The sequence below is a fragment of the Protomyctophum parallelum genome, assembly GCF_964188405.1.
Source record: "Protomyctophum parallelum genome assembly, chromosome: 5".
In the NCBI taxonomy this organism is placed as follows: domain Eukaryota; kingdom Metazoa; phylum Chordata; class Actinopteri; order Myctophiformes; family Myctophidae; genus Protomyctophum; species Protomyctophum parallelum.
The window spans coordinates 52,885,706-52,900,897 of record NC_139702.1 but is presented as its reverse complement, the minus strand read 5'-3'; the positions used below and the strand labels follow the sequence as shown (position 1 = coordinate 52,900,897).

The 15,192-nt window shown below is 45.1% G+C and overlaps 1 protein-coding gene across 1 annotated transcript in view; it reads right to left on the bottom strand.

Moving 5' to 3' along the window:
* LOC310859175 (solute carrier family 2, facilitated glucose transporter member 9-like) overlaps window positions 1–15,192 on the bottom strand; it is a gene marked incomplete at both ends in the record, with an annotated part of 88,448 nt that overhangs the window by 68,124 nt on the left and 5,132 nt on the right. The gene's annotated exons all lie outside the window — the stretch shown is intronic.

Here is a 15,192-nt window from a genome sequence, read left to right as displayed (position 1 = left end):
CTTTTTGGGGCGGTTTTGGACAACCGACTCGACACCAGGCACTGCACTCCCTGCGGGGGTGTGGAACGCGACTCGCGCGTGTCGAATTTGAAGTCGGCGGGGCGACCGGTTCTCGAGTTACGTGGATTTACAGACGTTACAGTACAGCCGTCTTTATGTTGTGAGGCTTTGACAATGTGTTTTCTCGTAAATTGAATTGAATTGAATTGCAATGAGTTGTGACTTGGTATATTTGCAATTTCTACAGAATGTTTGCCCCAGTATTGGGATGCTATATAGGTTCATGTGGTATATAGAGTGAAGAAATAGGCATTTTTCGCTTTTCCGTTTTGTACCGTGGGTAAGACAGACTGCCACACAGAATGAGAATAGGCATAAAAGCTAGCCAAGCTTTTTCTCAGACGCATCCTCCTCTGTTTTGTAGATGCCAGATGCCGCATGTTATATGAAATGCCCCTCTGTCATATTTGTCATGGCGACAGCGCCATAGCTTACTCTAAGGGGACATGGGGTAGTTTATACTCTGCCGCTGTATTAGTCTTTGAGTGTCTCTAAGTTAAACTACGTCTGACAGCTTATCAGTCAAAGTAATGCACAATGCCTCTATGTGTGTGCCGAGCGAGGAAGTAATTCAATATCCCTATATGATTCAAGGCGAAAAAGGCGGAGCGGGGAGAGAGGGGAAAAGAGAGATTTATATTTCTTACTGGTGGCTGGGGACGCTAATACCGCCGGAGTCTTGAAGTTCCCCCGCAAGTAAAAAATCATGTTCCGGAGCATCAGTCTTCCTCTTGTAATGTATTCTGATATTAAATTGTGTTTACTGCCGGAGACGAATGGAGATGCTCGCACACCACGTATGCAAATCTGGATGGAAGAGACAGGGATGGGGAAATGGGAACAGTAAATAATGTTAACGTCCTGGTGATTTTTTTTTTTTTTAGTTTCAGAGAATGTCTGAAGTGAATTGTTTGAGATCCAATTTGTTTCTCCTTGACTAAATTCCCTTAGTGTTAGTTTTGATCCTATTGTCCCTGTATCATGGCTATCTGATTGTGCAAATTCACCACAGTAGCATCCATATTCTGTATGTCTCTGAATCATTGTCACAGAGAGACTGATTTCGGTGCATTTATTGTACCTGATGAATAAAGTGACTTGTGATTTATTACATTGCACTGACCGCTTAGGCGCTTACATACTCACATTTTTACATTTTACACGTAATTATAAAGTCTGGACCTATTTATTTTAGTGTCCAAATCAAAGTACATTAATTGAGCAAGACAAAAAGACTGATAGTATTGCATTTGTTAACCACTTAAATGGACTATATTTGGTAAACTAACACTTTGTTTACAAGTGTAACAACCCAAAGTATATACCCCTGGCCAAACTATACCCGGTGTTAAAGTGGGCTATAGGCTGTTTTTAACCCCGGGGTAACTGGACTAGCCCAGAATATACAGTATCCAACATGCTATAGCACACTTTAACCCTGTTTGTCTGGGTGTATATTCTGGGCTGTTATGTGAACTCCGTACTTTGGTCGTCTCTTTTACCCCACACATGTTGTGGGCTGGTTTACCGCGTATTTTCAGGTGAACGTTGTAGATGCTACACTAGAGTTCATGTGGTTAAGCCATTCTGAACGGCCATTTTGGTGTTGGCATCATGTTATGCTTTAGCTATTGAAAAATAGCAGATCTACAAGCTCATATCGCGCCACCGAGTGGCGCGATACGAGCTTGTAGGTCTGCTATTTTTGAAAAATCGAAGAACCACTGGCATTTTTTTAATCTGATCTCAGGTCAGAATGTGGTTAAGTGTTGTCCATAGACAGAGCAGCCGACAGACAGCAATACGACACTAGTGTCTCCGCAGTGTTGTCCTTTGTGATTACCTTCTGTCTGTCCCGTGTGTCCCTCTGCCCCCCGCTTTGTTTCTGAACCTCGCCAAGGTCATGATCTCTCACAAGTGGCATGATCTCTGTGTTAGCCATGAAATCCCACTGCCATGACCTTATAACCTGCCACTAATACCCCCTCACCCCGCCCCATTCCTACATACAAGCACACACACACACACACAATCCATGATTATAGAATTGAGTTGAGTCGAGGAGGACATTGTAATAAAAGTGTCTGTGTGTGTGTGTGTGTGTGTGTGTGCGTGCGCGCGCGCGTGCGCGTGCGCTTGCGCGTGTTGAGTGAGTGTACCTGTATGTATGCAAATTAGCTTTGCTCTTCTCAATCACGCCGCAGATATGTAATTCAAATCAGATATGCAATTCAAATCTCTACATGCATGATCGTAGCGTGACAGCCAGCGCCCCCCCAAAAAATTGACAGCGGACTGAAATAGCACACGGCGGCCTATCACATATACCAAACACACAACCCTCCAGGCTTCTCCATCTCTCCCAAACGTGAATTTCTGACAGTTTTTCCCTGTGGCACCTCTCGGGTTTATGACCCGGGTTAGAGGAATGTTCATCCCCACCGGTATGACCCTGTCCCCTCTCACGATTTCCTACACGGGAAGAGAAGCGAGCAGAATGGGTGGCTATCGCTGGAAATGCTGCACCTGTTTGGTCACGCACACGTTCTCCCATACAAATAGTTGATTGTCTATTTTTACATGGTTGCTGGTGCGCAGTGGCAAGAGCTGTTTGAAGCTGGGGGTGCAACACATGTTGGTTGAAAGTCGCTAAGTCTACGTGAAGTCAGACGTCAACATTGCTTGTCACTCCCGATTGTAAATCACTCACTCGGGAGCTTATGTCTTATAGCCTATCGTGTTTTAATTCAAATTGTGACTTTCTTGTACTTCAGTGTAACACGCAAGCACGCACGCACGCACGCACGCACGCACACACACACACACACACACACACACAGACACACACACACACACACACACACACTGTGGGAATGCAGATGTTTGTAAGCACAGTAACTGAAGCTGTGTGGTTCTTGTGAGCAGCTGATGAAACACTACAGCCACCTCCACCCTTTAAAGACACTGAAAGGACAGACTTAACCTTATTAGGCGAGTTCTCCTTATCTCAACATCTACAGGTGTAACTCATTTAACCTGACGGCTCTTATTATGTTGAGAAAACACACAGTCAACACTTCAACGGCTGTCCGTTGTATTTCTCAGGCCTCTCATGTCATCAATGTACTTTGCGGGGGCGGCAATGGCTCAGGAGCGACCCAATCCCAAGGTTTAGGTTCGATTCCTCCTGGCTATACGTGTTAAGTGTCCTTCAGGACACTGAACTCCTGGCCTGGGCCGTGGCTCAGTGGTCCAGGCACCTTGGCTGGTAATCCAGTCTGGCAGTGTATACCCCGGGTTCGACTCCCGATCCCGACGGCCTTTACTGCATGTCATTCCCCCATTTCCTGTCAGTCTACTGTCTGTCCTTCCATAAAGATATAAAATAAAGGCAAAAGCCACAAAAAAGAACATTAAAACATTAAAAAAGACACTGAACTCCTAACTGCTCCCAATGAGCAGGTTGGTGCTTTGCATGGTTTCCACCGCCATGGGTGTGAAGGACATTTTGTTGCGAAAAGTACTATATAAATGCATACCATTTGCAGCGACTTTCGGTGATGTGTTGTGTTTTTTATTATAAACAATTTATAAACATTTACCTTAGGAAGAAGACAATGGTTCAAATGTTTTTCTCAATGTATTTAAATTGGACTGAAATGAATGGCCTTGAATCTTTCGTTGGGTAGGATCAGATGATAAAGGTGATGAAGTGATTTATTTTGATAAAATAAGTGTTAAATAGCTCTATATTCCAAATCATAGTGTTAATGGTTTAAATCAATTTTTTAGCTCTTTTTCCCTATTCCCGAACTCTCTCTTATAATAAATAGCATGACCTAAATGTCTTTATAATCTCTTGTTAATGTTATGGAATCAAAGCAAAGGCTGCGATATCGTTGTTCAGATGGAACTGACGACGGGGCGGTTTACGTTTCGTGGGGGAGGGATATCAGAGCGGGACGGTCACGCCTGTTAGGAGTGGTGTTAGTGCTGTTAGGTATGGGGTTAAGATGTCAGTCTGAGAACCGTGATTTAACTTTTGAGACTGTAAAATGAAACCAAATGGACCGGTAAGGGTCCATTTGGTTTCATTTTACACTCTTAAAGGTTTTATGACATTCATTTTCATTTCTTTTTCTTTTTTCTTTTAGGTTTTATGACCTCAATTACACCCCAAAAACCTGAACTTTGAACATTCAGTGGATTTTCTGTGGTCTGAAGTTTTCTTTGGGGTTTTTTGGGGCCTTTTGAGCTACAATGAAAACGGGCAACACAGTGAAACAGTGACATCTGCTGGCAAATCCCATTGACATATATGGGATTTGCAGTAAGTGATGTCACTTACTGCCGGGAAATCAGAGCACCTGTTTGAGCCAGAAAACCCCAGATCACAGAAAATCTACTGAATGTTAAAAGTTCATGTTTTTTGGGTGCAATTGAGATTAGAAAACCTAAAAAAAATCAAGAACAATTCCAAAACCTTTTTTGTAATGTCACAATCCCTTTAAAAGTTCCAATCCAGAGACAGGAGGTCAGCCGGGGCAGTGGTGGCTCAGGGGTAGAGTGGCCGGACGGTAACCACAAGGTTGACAGTTCGAACCCGGGCTCCCCCAGAGTTACTGTCGAAGTGTCCTTGAGCAAGACACTGAATTACCCCTAATTGCTCCCGATGTGCTGGTTGGTGCCTTGCATGGTTTCCACCGCCATTGGTTTATGAATGGGTGAATGTAATGCACAATCTATGTGAAAGCGTCTTGGATAAAGGCGCTATATAAATGCACCATTTACCATTTAGCCTGCATCCACAACACTGCTGCTATAGACCCATTCAGAAACGGGTCTCATGGTCGCGGGCAACGTATTTCCTGTAGGCGGAGACGACATATCTGCGGTTTAACCCATTCTGACCTGAGATCAGATTCATACGAGGTTTCCGCCGGACACACGCTGGTCTGACGAACCCATTCTGACCTGAGATCAGATTCTAAAAATGTCAGTCGTTCTTCGATTTTTTTCAAAAATAGCAGACCTACAAGCTCGTATCGCGCCACTCGGTGGCGCGATATGAGCTTGTAGATCTGCTATTTTTAAATAGCTAAAGCATAACATGATGCTGACACCAAAATGGGTGCCCGTTCAGAATGGGTTAAACCCGCGCCAACAAAAAAACGGAATGTCAAAATATCCACTGCGGTGGCTGAGAGCAGAGCCATGGAGCAGCCTTGTGTTCATAAAAAACAGAAAGATTGGGTATTGCAGGTAAGACTGGCGTTATGTATGTATCTTTCAGGACCTTTCACTGCTTTGTCTCAACCATTACTCCATGGCTCTGGTCTCAGACACCGCGGTAGATATTTTGACATTCGTTTCTTTCTTTTTTTTTGAACGTTGCCAATACTGTTGGAGCAGCCATAAACTACACATGACCAGTGAGAAGACCAACACAGCACCTTTCCTGCAATAGCTATATATATGTACGTCTTGTAACATTCAGGGAATTATAGGCTCCTTGACCTAATTTACAGTAACCTCTAACCTCAACCTTCACCACTACATGCCTATAACGATACTTATAACTATTCTAACCATGAACCTTTAACTAACAGTACAACAGCCTCTTAAAAAGTGAGGAGCAGCAACATGTCCTCACATCATGTTCCATGTGAGGAAATTTGGTTCTCACAAAGATAGCAGTACACATACGCACTCACACACACACACACACACACACACACACACACACACACACACACACACACACACACACACTCACTCACACGGACGCAATCATGTGATTGAGTTCCCTCTCCTTAATAAAGCGCTGAGTCAGCATAAGTCTAACCATTGATTGGTGACTTAATTCCCCACTCAAATTATCATCCAGGGTCCCTATCCAAGGTTGACGGCAGCCCTGAGCTTCACCCAGACTAAATTATGCTCACCACCCTCTCTCTCTCTCTCTCTCTCTCTCCCTCTCACTCTCTCTCTCACACACACACACACACACACACACGCATGCACGCACGCACGCACACACACATTCAGACACACTCTGTTTCCCTATCTCTCTCCCCAGTATACCTCTCTCTTGGTGCAGCCCAGGTGCTGATACAAGCAGAAATCCTACACGGCTCATCGCTCCCGGAACACACACACACACACACACACACACACACACACACACACACACACACACACACACACACACACACACCTCCGCCAAGGAGAGCGGGCAGCTTCTTGCATGTGGATGCAAAGTGAATACTATATAATACAACCTGATCCATCTCTGTTGTGAGAGACTCACCAGACTTGTCTGTCTGCACTGTAAGAGATTGACCTGCATGCGTATAGGATGGCCAGACCTGTCTGCGTTGTAAGAGGACGACCAGACCTGTCTGCGTTGTAAGAGGATGACCAGACCTGTCTGCGTTGTCAGAGGACGACCAGACCTGTCTGCGTTGTAAGAGGATGACCAGACCTGTCTGCGTTGTCAGAGGACGACCAGACCTGTTTGCGTTGTCAGAGGACGACCAGACCTGTCTGCGTTGTCAGAGGACGACCAGACCTGTCTGCGTTGTCAGAGGACGACCAGACCTGTCTGCGTTGTCAGAGGACGACCAGACCTGTCTGCGTTGTCAGAGGACGACCAGACCTGTCTGCGTTGTCAGAGGAGAGAAAAGAGACAGTTCTGGTTGTGATGTATTGGTATAGCGGTTGTGTGAAGCCACCGCAGGGCTGTGTGCTCCCTTCTCTCTCAGAGCTGATCTACTGGCAAATAACACCTCTCTGTCAGGAGAGAGAGAGAGAGAGAGAGAGAGAGAGAGGTTGGCAGTGATCAAAAGAGAGGCAGTGGGTGAAATGGAGACAGAGATAAATGGAGGGAGGAAACGTAGGTAGGGAGTCATACACAGAGGGAGAGAGAGAGAGAAAGTTAAAGGAAGAAAGAGGCAAAGGCAGACAAAGATGGAGAAGTGAACACGAGGGAGGGATGGAGGGGAGAGGGGAAAGGAGGGTGTGGGGTGGAGGCGAGGGGAGGGGAGGGAATGTGCTCTCCTCTCTGCTCCATCAATATCTTCCTATATCCCATTCTGAACGGGCACCCATTTTGGTGTTGGCATCATGTTATGCTTTAGCTATTGAAAAATAGCAGACCTACAAGCTCGTATCGCGCCACCGAGTGGCGCGATACGAGCTTGTAGGTCTGCTATTTTTGAAAAATCGAAGAGCGACTGACATTTTTAGAATCTGATCTCAGGTCAGAATGGGTTAATCAGACCAGTGTGTGTCCGGCGGAAACCTCGTATGAATCTGATCTCAGGTCAGAATGGGATATAAATGTCAGCCGTCTCACCAGCCCACTGGCTTTATCCTCTGGTACAACTACAGCAAACATCACTCTCCCTCCTCATCCCTCTCTCGCTCGCTCTTCCTCCTTATCGTTTGTTCTGCCTCCTCCCCATCCCCTAAATCGCTTCACTCACTCCAAATCTCTCCCTGTGTTTCTCTCTCTTTCTCTCGCTATATACCCTCGTCATTTCTCTCTCCCCATTCTGTGCGTCGCTCCAGTCTCTCTCTCTCTCTCTCTCTCTCTCTCTCTCTCTCTCTCTCTCTCTCTCTCTCTCTCTCTCTCTCTCCCTCTCCCTCTCCCTCTCCCATCCCTCTCATTTATACCCATCATGTCACTCTCTCCCTCTTCCGTGGTTTGTTCACAATTTTTCTTCTCCCCTTTCTCTATTCTCTCTCTCTCTCTCTCTCTCTCTCTCTCTCTCTCTCTCTCTCTCTCTCTGTCTACAACCCCCACTCATCCCGCTCATTCTCTCTCCTCTCCTGCTTCTCTCACGGTGATGCGTCACCAGCCTCAGCTCCCATGAAACAAGTCCATTTCCCGCCGCCAGCTGGGCGGTCATATAAATCTGCTGGTCGGCGCTGGGAGCCACCCGGGATATTTATCTAAGTGGAGTGTGTCCTCATCGGCTCAGTCCTCCAGTAGAGGAGAGAGAGAGAGAGAGAGAGAGGGAGGGAGAGGGAGAGAGAGATGAACAAAAGGTAAAGAGGGGCGACAGTAAACAAGAGAGGAAAATACAGAGCGGGAGACATATAAGAGAAATAACAGAGTTAAAAAACTTACGGGAGAAACGGTGTAAGACAGAAAGGTATAGAGAGATGGAGAGAGCAAGGGAGAGAGACCTAAAGGAGCTGCCAGGAACAAAGGCTATAAAACAGCGCAGTGGAGGAGAGGCAGGAGCATTAGTCGAGGCTGCTCACTCTTAAACGACACACACACACACACACACACACACACACACACACACACACACACACACACGTCTCCTCCTCAGGGCTACACTCATCTGTTAGAGAACGAGAGGAGAGGAGAGGGAGGGAGTTGAGATGAGATGAGAGGAGGGGGGAGGGAGGGAGATGAGAAGATGCAGCTATAGGGAGCTGGATATAAGAGAGGGAGAGAGAGAGACGAAGGAATGGATGGAGAGAGGAAGATGAAGAATGAAGAGCAGAGGAGGGAGAGGGTGGTGGCTGCATGGGTCACGCTGGTGACGGAGGTATAGGACCAGAGGTATAGGACCAGAGGTATAGGACTAGAGGTATAGGACCGGAGGTATAGGACTAGAGGTATAGGACCAGAGGTATAGGACTAGAGGTATAGGACCAGAGGTATAGGACCAGAGGTATAGGACCAGAGGTATAGGACCCAGAGGTATAGGACCAGAGGTATAGGACCAGAGGTATTATAGGACCAGAGGTATAGGACCAGAGGTAGAGGACCAGAGGTATAGGACCAGAGGTATAGGACCAGAGGTATTATAGGACCAGAGGTAGAGGACCCAGAGGTATAGGACCAGAGGTATAGGACCAGAGGTATAGGACCAGAGGTATAGGACCAGAGGTATAGGACCAGAGGTATTATAGGACCAGAGGTAGAGGACCCAGAGGTATAGGACCAGAGGTATAGGACCAGAGGTATAGGACCAGAGGTATAGGACCAGAGGTATAGGACCCAGAGGCATAGGACCAGAGGTATAGGACCAGAGGTATAGGACCCAGAGGCATAGGACCAGAGGTATAGGACCAGAGGTATAGGACCAGAGCTATAGGACCAGAGGTATAGGACCAGAGGTATAGGACCAGAGGTATAGGACCCAGAGGTAGAGGACCAGAGGTAGAGGACCAGAGGTATAGGACCAGAGGTATAGGACCAGAGGTATAGGACCAGAGGTATAGGACCAGAGGTATAGGACCCGGGGTATAGGACCAGAGGTATAGGACCAGAGCTATAGGACCAGAGGTATAGGACCAGAGGTATAGGACCAGAGGTAGAGGACCAGAGGTAGAGGACCAGAGGTATAGGACCAGAGGTATAGGACCAGAGGTAGAGGACCAGAGGTATAGGACCCAGAGGTATAGGACCAGAGGTATAGGACCAGAGGTATAGGACCAGAGGTAGAGGACCAGAGGTAGAGGACCAGAGGTATAGGACCAGAGGTATAGGACCAGAGGTAGAGGACCAGAGGTATAGGACCCAGAGGTAGAGGACCAGAGGTATAGGACCCAGAGGTAGAGGACCAGAGGTAGAGGACCAGAGGTATAGGACCAGAGGTATAGGACCAGAGCTATAGGACCAGAGGTATAGGACCCAGAGGTAGAGGACCAGAGGTAGAGGACCAGAGGTATAGGACCAGAGGTAGAGGACCAGAGGTAGAGGACCAGAGGTATAGGACCAGAGGTATAGGACCCAGAGGTAGAGGACCAGAGGTAGAGGACCAGAGGTATAGGACCAGAGGTATAGGACCAGAGGTATAGGACCAGAGGTAGAGGACCAGAGGTATAGGACCAGAGGTATAGGACCAGAGGTATAGGACCAGAGGTAGGACCAGAGGTAGGACCAGAGGTATAGGACCAGAGGTAGAGGACCAGAGGTATAGGACCAGAGGTATAGGACCAGAGGTATAGGACCAGAGGTAGGACCAGAGGTATAGGACCAGAGGTATAGGACCAGAGGTAGAGGACCAGAGGTATAGGACCAGAGGTATAGGACCAGAGGTATAGGACCAGAGGTATAGGACCAGAGATATAGGACCAGAGGTATAGGACCAGAGGTATAGGACCAGAGGTAGAGGACCAGAGGTATAGGACCAGAGGTAGAGGACCAGAGGTATAGGACCAGAGATATAGGACCAGAGGTATAGGACCAGAGGCATAGGACCAGAGCTATAGGACCAGAGGTATAGGACCAGAGCTATAGGACCAGAGGTATAGGACCAGAGCTATAGGACCAGAGGCATAGGACCAGAGCTATAGGACCAGAGGCATAGGACCAGAGGTATAGGACCAGAGGTATAGGACCAGAGGTATAGGACCAGAGGTATAGGACCCAGAGGTATAGGACCAGAGGTATAGGACCAGAGGTATAGGACCAGAGGTATAGGACCAGAGGTATAGGACCCAGAGCTATAGGACCAGAGGTATAGGACCAGAGCTATAGGACCAGAGGTATAGGACCAGAGGTATAGGACCAGAGCTATAGGACCAGAGGTATAGGACCAGAGGTATAGGACCAGAGGTATAGGACCAGAGCTATAGGACCAGAGGTATAGGACCAGAGGTATAGGACCAGATAGCAAGAGAGAGAGAACGGGAAAAGACAACAAAGACCGCAAGAGTTAGTGAGAGAGAGAGAGAGAAAGATCCTAACAATATAGTGATTCTTACTCCAATTAACCCATTCTGAGACCTGAGATCAGATTCATACGAGGTTTCCACTGGACACACACACTGGTCTGATCAACCCATTCTAGACCTGAGATCAGATTAAAAAAATGTCAGTCGTTCTTCGATTTAAAAAAAAATAGCAGACCTACAAGCTCGTATCGCGCCACTCGGTGGCGCGATATGAGCTTGTAGATCTGCTATTTTTCAATAGCTAAAGCATAACATGATGCCGACACCAAAATGGGTGCCCGGTCAGAATGGGTTAAAATATTATTCAATCAGTAATGTAACAAACAAACATTGTCAAATGTAATCAGCGGAAAAATACAATAGATACTAACAACTGTTTAATACACAACCGCAGCATTTGAGACTAAAACAAAGTAAGTACTAATTACTCAATAGAAACTCCGATGCAGGATGTATAACGTAGTCCCTTCAGGTAATTAACATCCAGGAGTGAGAAACAGGCACTTCTGTAGGAGTGAGACCAGGACAGTGAGAGAATAAGAGAGAGACAAATACAAAAAGTTTAAAAAAGAGAGAGGGTGAAATTATGGTGCACGTATGATTATAAATACTGGACTGTGGTGTTTGTCCTCAGTAATAATTAATACAATATTAAATGATAAGGCATACAGAAGCAGTTAACCCATTCTGAACGGAACGGGCACCCATTTTGGTGTTAGCATCATGTTATGCTTTAGCTATTGAAAAATAGCAGATCTACAAGCTCATAGCGCGCCACTCGGTGGCGCGCTACGAGCTTGTAGGTCTGCTATTTTTGAAAAATCTAAGAGCGACTGACATTTCTAGAATCTGATCTCAGGTCAGAATGGGTTAATCAGACCAGTGTGTGTCCAGTGGAAACCTCGTATGAATCTGATCTCAGGTCAGAATGGGTCAATAGCAGATGCTGCTTTTCCCTCTGATTAGCAGGACAATTAACATGAGTATGAATTTGTCTGGGCTGCAACTCTTACCTTTTAAACGCTCTGTTGTATTTTGCTGTGTAAAGAGTTGTTTAAAAATGTAAACCCTAAAAAAAAGCTTATAGGTCAAGTGGTGCATTTGGGGGAAAAGAGGGGGGGTCTTTCTTGCCTCTCGCAAGGACATTAAAAATACAGTAAATACTGTAGCTGTTGTGTCTCATTACCATTCACTTTTAACGGAGGTTGTTAGAATAATGAATGCCTGAGTGTGGCCGCGTGCTCCTCTCCTCTCCTTCAGAATTAAAAAGAATAATCTTTCCACTTTTCCATGTGAGATGAAGTGTGTCCAAATAATAGCATTTCCTTGGCAATTAAAATGGTCAATTTTTGCTTATGCACAACAGGCAGGGTGTAATGCAGAGTTGTGAAGTTAATTACCTACTGCAACAATGTGATATATTTGGGGGGTGTGGGTTTTCACTATGAGACTGTAATATGAAACAAGAAGCTTTTAATAAACTCATAAAGAGAGCTGCAGCCCTGCGGAGCGTATAATGGGTGTGTACATTTGTCCGTGCATGCGTTTGTGCGCACGTGTGTGTGTGTGTGTGTGTGTGTGTGTGTGTGCGTGTGTGCGTGTGTGCGCGTGCGTGCGTGCGTGCGCGCGTGCGTGCATGTGCATGAGAGAGATGGAGAGAGTATAGTTTTTTATTTGTTTACACACACTTGCAGAAATAGACACACGCATGCCAGCGAACACGCACGCACACACATGCACGCACACACGCACACGCACACACACACACACACACTGCACACACACACATGTAAGGTATAACATGTACACTCAACATGTTTATACCTATATATGCTCACTTGCTCAGAATCAGAATCAGCTTCATTGTCACGTCACTGCAGTTTTACAGCCAAAACATTAGGAGAAACAAAGAAAAGTGAAAAAGGTTGGGCGCTTTTCAAAAAGTACAGGTAAAGGGTTTTCTTCTGTGACATTGCAAATATCTATTCCTAGATATTTGCAAGCTTTTGCCACAAACGGTACAACCAAAAGGTCCCTTAGCTTATTTACAAGCTTTGCTATACAAACTGTACAACCAAAGGGTCTCTACAGCTTTTTCCACAAAAAGACATTCATACATAGTATTTCACATAGTTCTGTGTAGTTGTTTTGTCTTGCTGACAGTCTGATCAAGTCCTGCATTGAACACTCAGTCACCTGTTGAAGAGTTAAAGGGATTGTGACATTAAAAAAAAGGTTTTGGAATTGTTCTTATTTTTTTTTAGGTTTTCTAATCTCAATTGCACCCAAAAAACATGAACTTTTAACATTCAGTAGATTTTCTGTGATCTGGGGTTTTCTGGCTCAAACAGGTGCTCTGATTTGCCGGCAGTAAGTGATGTACGTAAGACCCTGCAAATCCCATATATTATGTCAATGGGATTTGCCAGCAGATGTCACTGTTTTCACTGTGTTGCCTGTTTTCATTGTAGCTCAAAAGGCTTCCAAACCCCATGGAAAACTTCAGACCACAGAAAGTCCACTGAATGTTCAAAGTTCAGGTTTTTTGGGTGTAATTGGGGTCATAAAACCTAAAAGAAAAAAGAAAAATAAATGAAAATGAATGTCATAAAACCTTTAAGTTAGATCTTTTTCTCATGCCATCGTGATAGAAAAATCAAGGTAATTTGGGCCTGCTCAGCATTTTTATGCCTCTTGGCCACAGCTGTCGCCTGAGGCATTATATTTTGTCCGTCCGTACAACCATCCACCCGTTTGTCCCATTTTGTGAACGTGATGTATTTCAGGAATGCCCTGCGTCATGGAATCTCTTCAACTTTTGCACTAACATCCACTTGGACTCAACTGATTCGATTTCAGTGTTCAAAAGGTCAATGTCACTGTGATCTCAAGTCCTTCCCATTATCTCAGTAACATGTGGAGGGAATTCATTACATCTGTCACAAAGGGCCATTCAAATTCAAGGATGGCCTAATTAGAATTGAGTGGCCAGAGGTCAAATCTCAAGTCATTGCGACCTCATGTACAATAACTTTAATTTCATCACAAAATAAATGTAATATATATATATATATATATAATGAGTTTGGTAACAGTAAGCTGCAACTGTTTAGCAGAGGAATACAACTGTGATGCAGTATTTCTAGTTATAGGCTACATGGCACATTTTATGATAAGATGCTTAACCCATTCTGACCTGAGATCAGATTCATACGAGGTTTCCACTGGACACACACTGGTCTGATTAACCCATTCTGACCTGAGATCAGATTCTAAAAATGTCAGTCGTTCTTCAATTTTTCAAAAATAGCAGACCTACAAGCTCGTAGCGCGCCACTCGGTGGCGCGCTATGAGCTTGTAGATCTGCTATTTTTCAATAGCTAAAGCATAACATGATGCCGACACCAAAATGGGTGCCCGGTCAGAATCGGTTAATTGTATCATGAAGCATTATGTATATGGATGCATCTGCATTTTGTTTGTTTCTCCACTCCTTTATTCAGGGTTTCCATTAATTTGTTAGACTATATCATGCACACACACACACACACACACACACACACACACACACACACACACACACGCACACACACGCACGTTAAAGCAAAAGTGTATTGTTAAAGCCCAATGCCATTTCAGTGCTCACATTGCTGTTTTTAATGTCATTGTAAAACAATCCCTGTTTATTGAATAGCTGGTGGACCATCAAGTTCCACCGATGGACTTGATTGACCCTATTGTCCCAGGAAACATTGACAACAACCTTTTCAATTATATCAAATGTCAAAGGTCGAGAACCAGGCTCGCCCTCTACTCTCGCTCGCCCCCGGGTTTCCCCGTTTGTGTCCTGACCAAAACATCTTTATGGAGAGAAATGCTATCAGGTCCTTTAAAACTGACTGTAAAGACTGAAACTCATCAATCCTGTCGAAATGCTGATACGAGTAAAAAATTGCTTGTTGCTTTGCACACATCAGGATAAAATACAGGCAGTGGATATTCAGCAGATCATTACCCTAAACTTAACCTCACCAAACCAATGCCTAACCTTAATATAGGCCTACATTACAGTAAAACACACCAAACCATGACTAACATGATCATGGTATTTACTGTAATAAAACCATACCAAGCCCAGTCTAAACATGGGATAAGCATGTATGAGACCAGGGGGTTTGAATCCTGGGTGTTACATTGGTGCCGTGACAGGATTTGTTTTCCTGGTTGGGGAACCCAATCCGTTCCCAAATATCTCCCCATTGGCTATAGGGGCGATATTAGGCTTATCGGAGCTACTCTCTTACACTTACCGATACTAACTAATAGATGAATCAAAGTCTAGTATTTTCAATGTGAACAGTGCCCATACTAATATTTATGTAAAAATTCAAATATACATTCATATTTCCACATAAAAGGATAACATA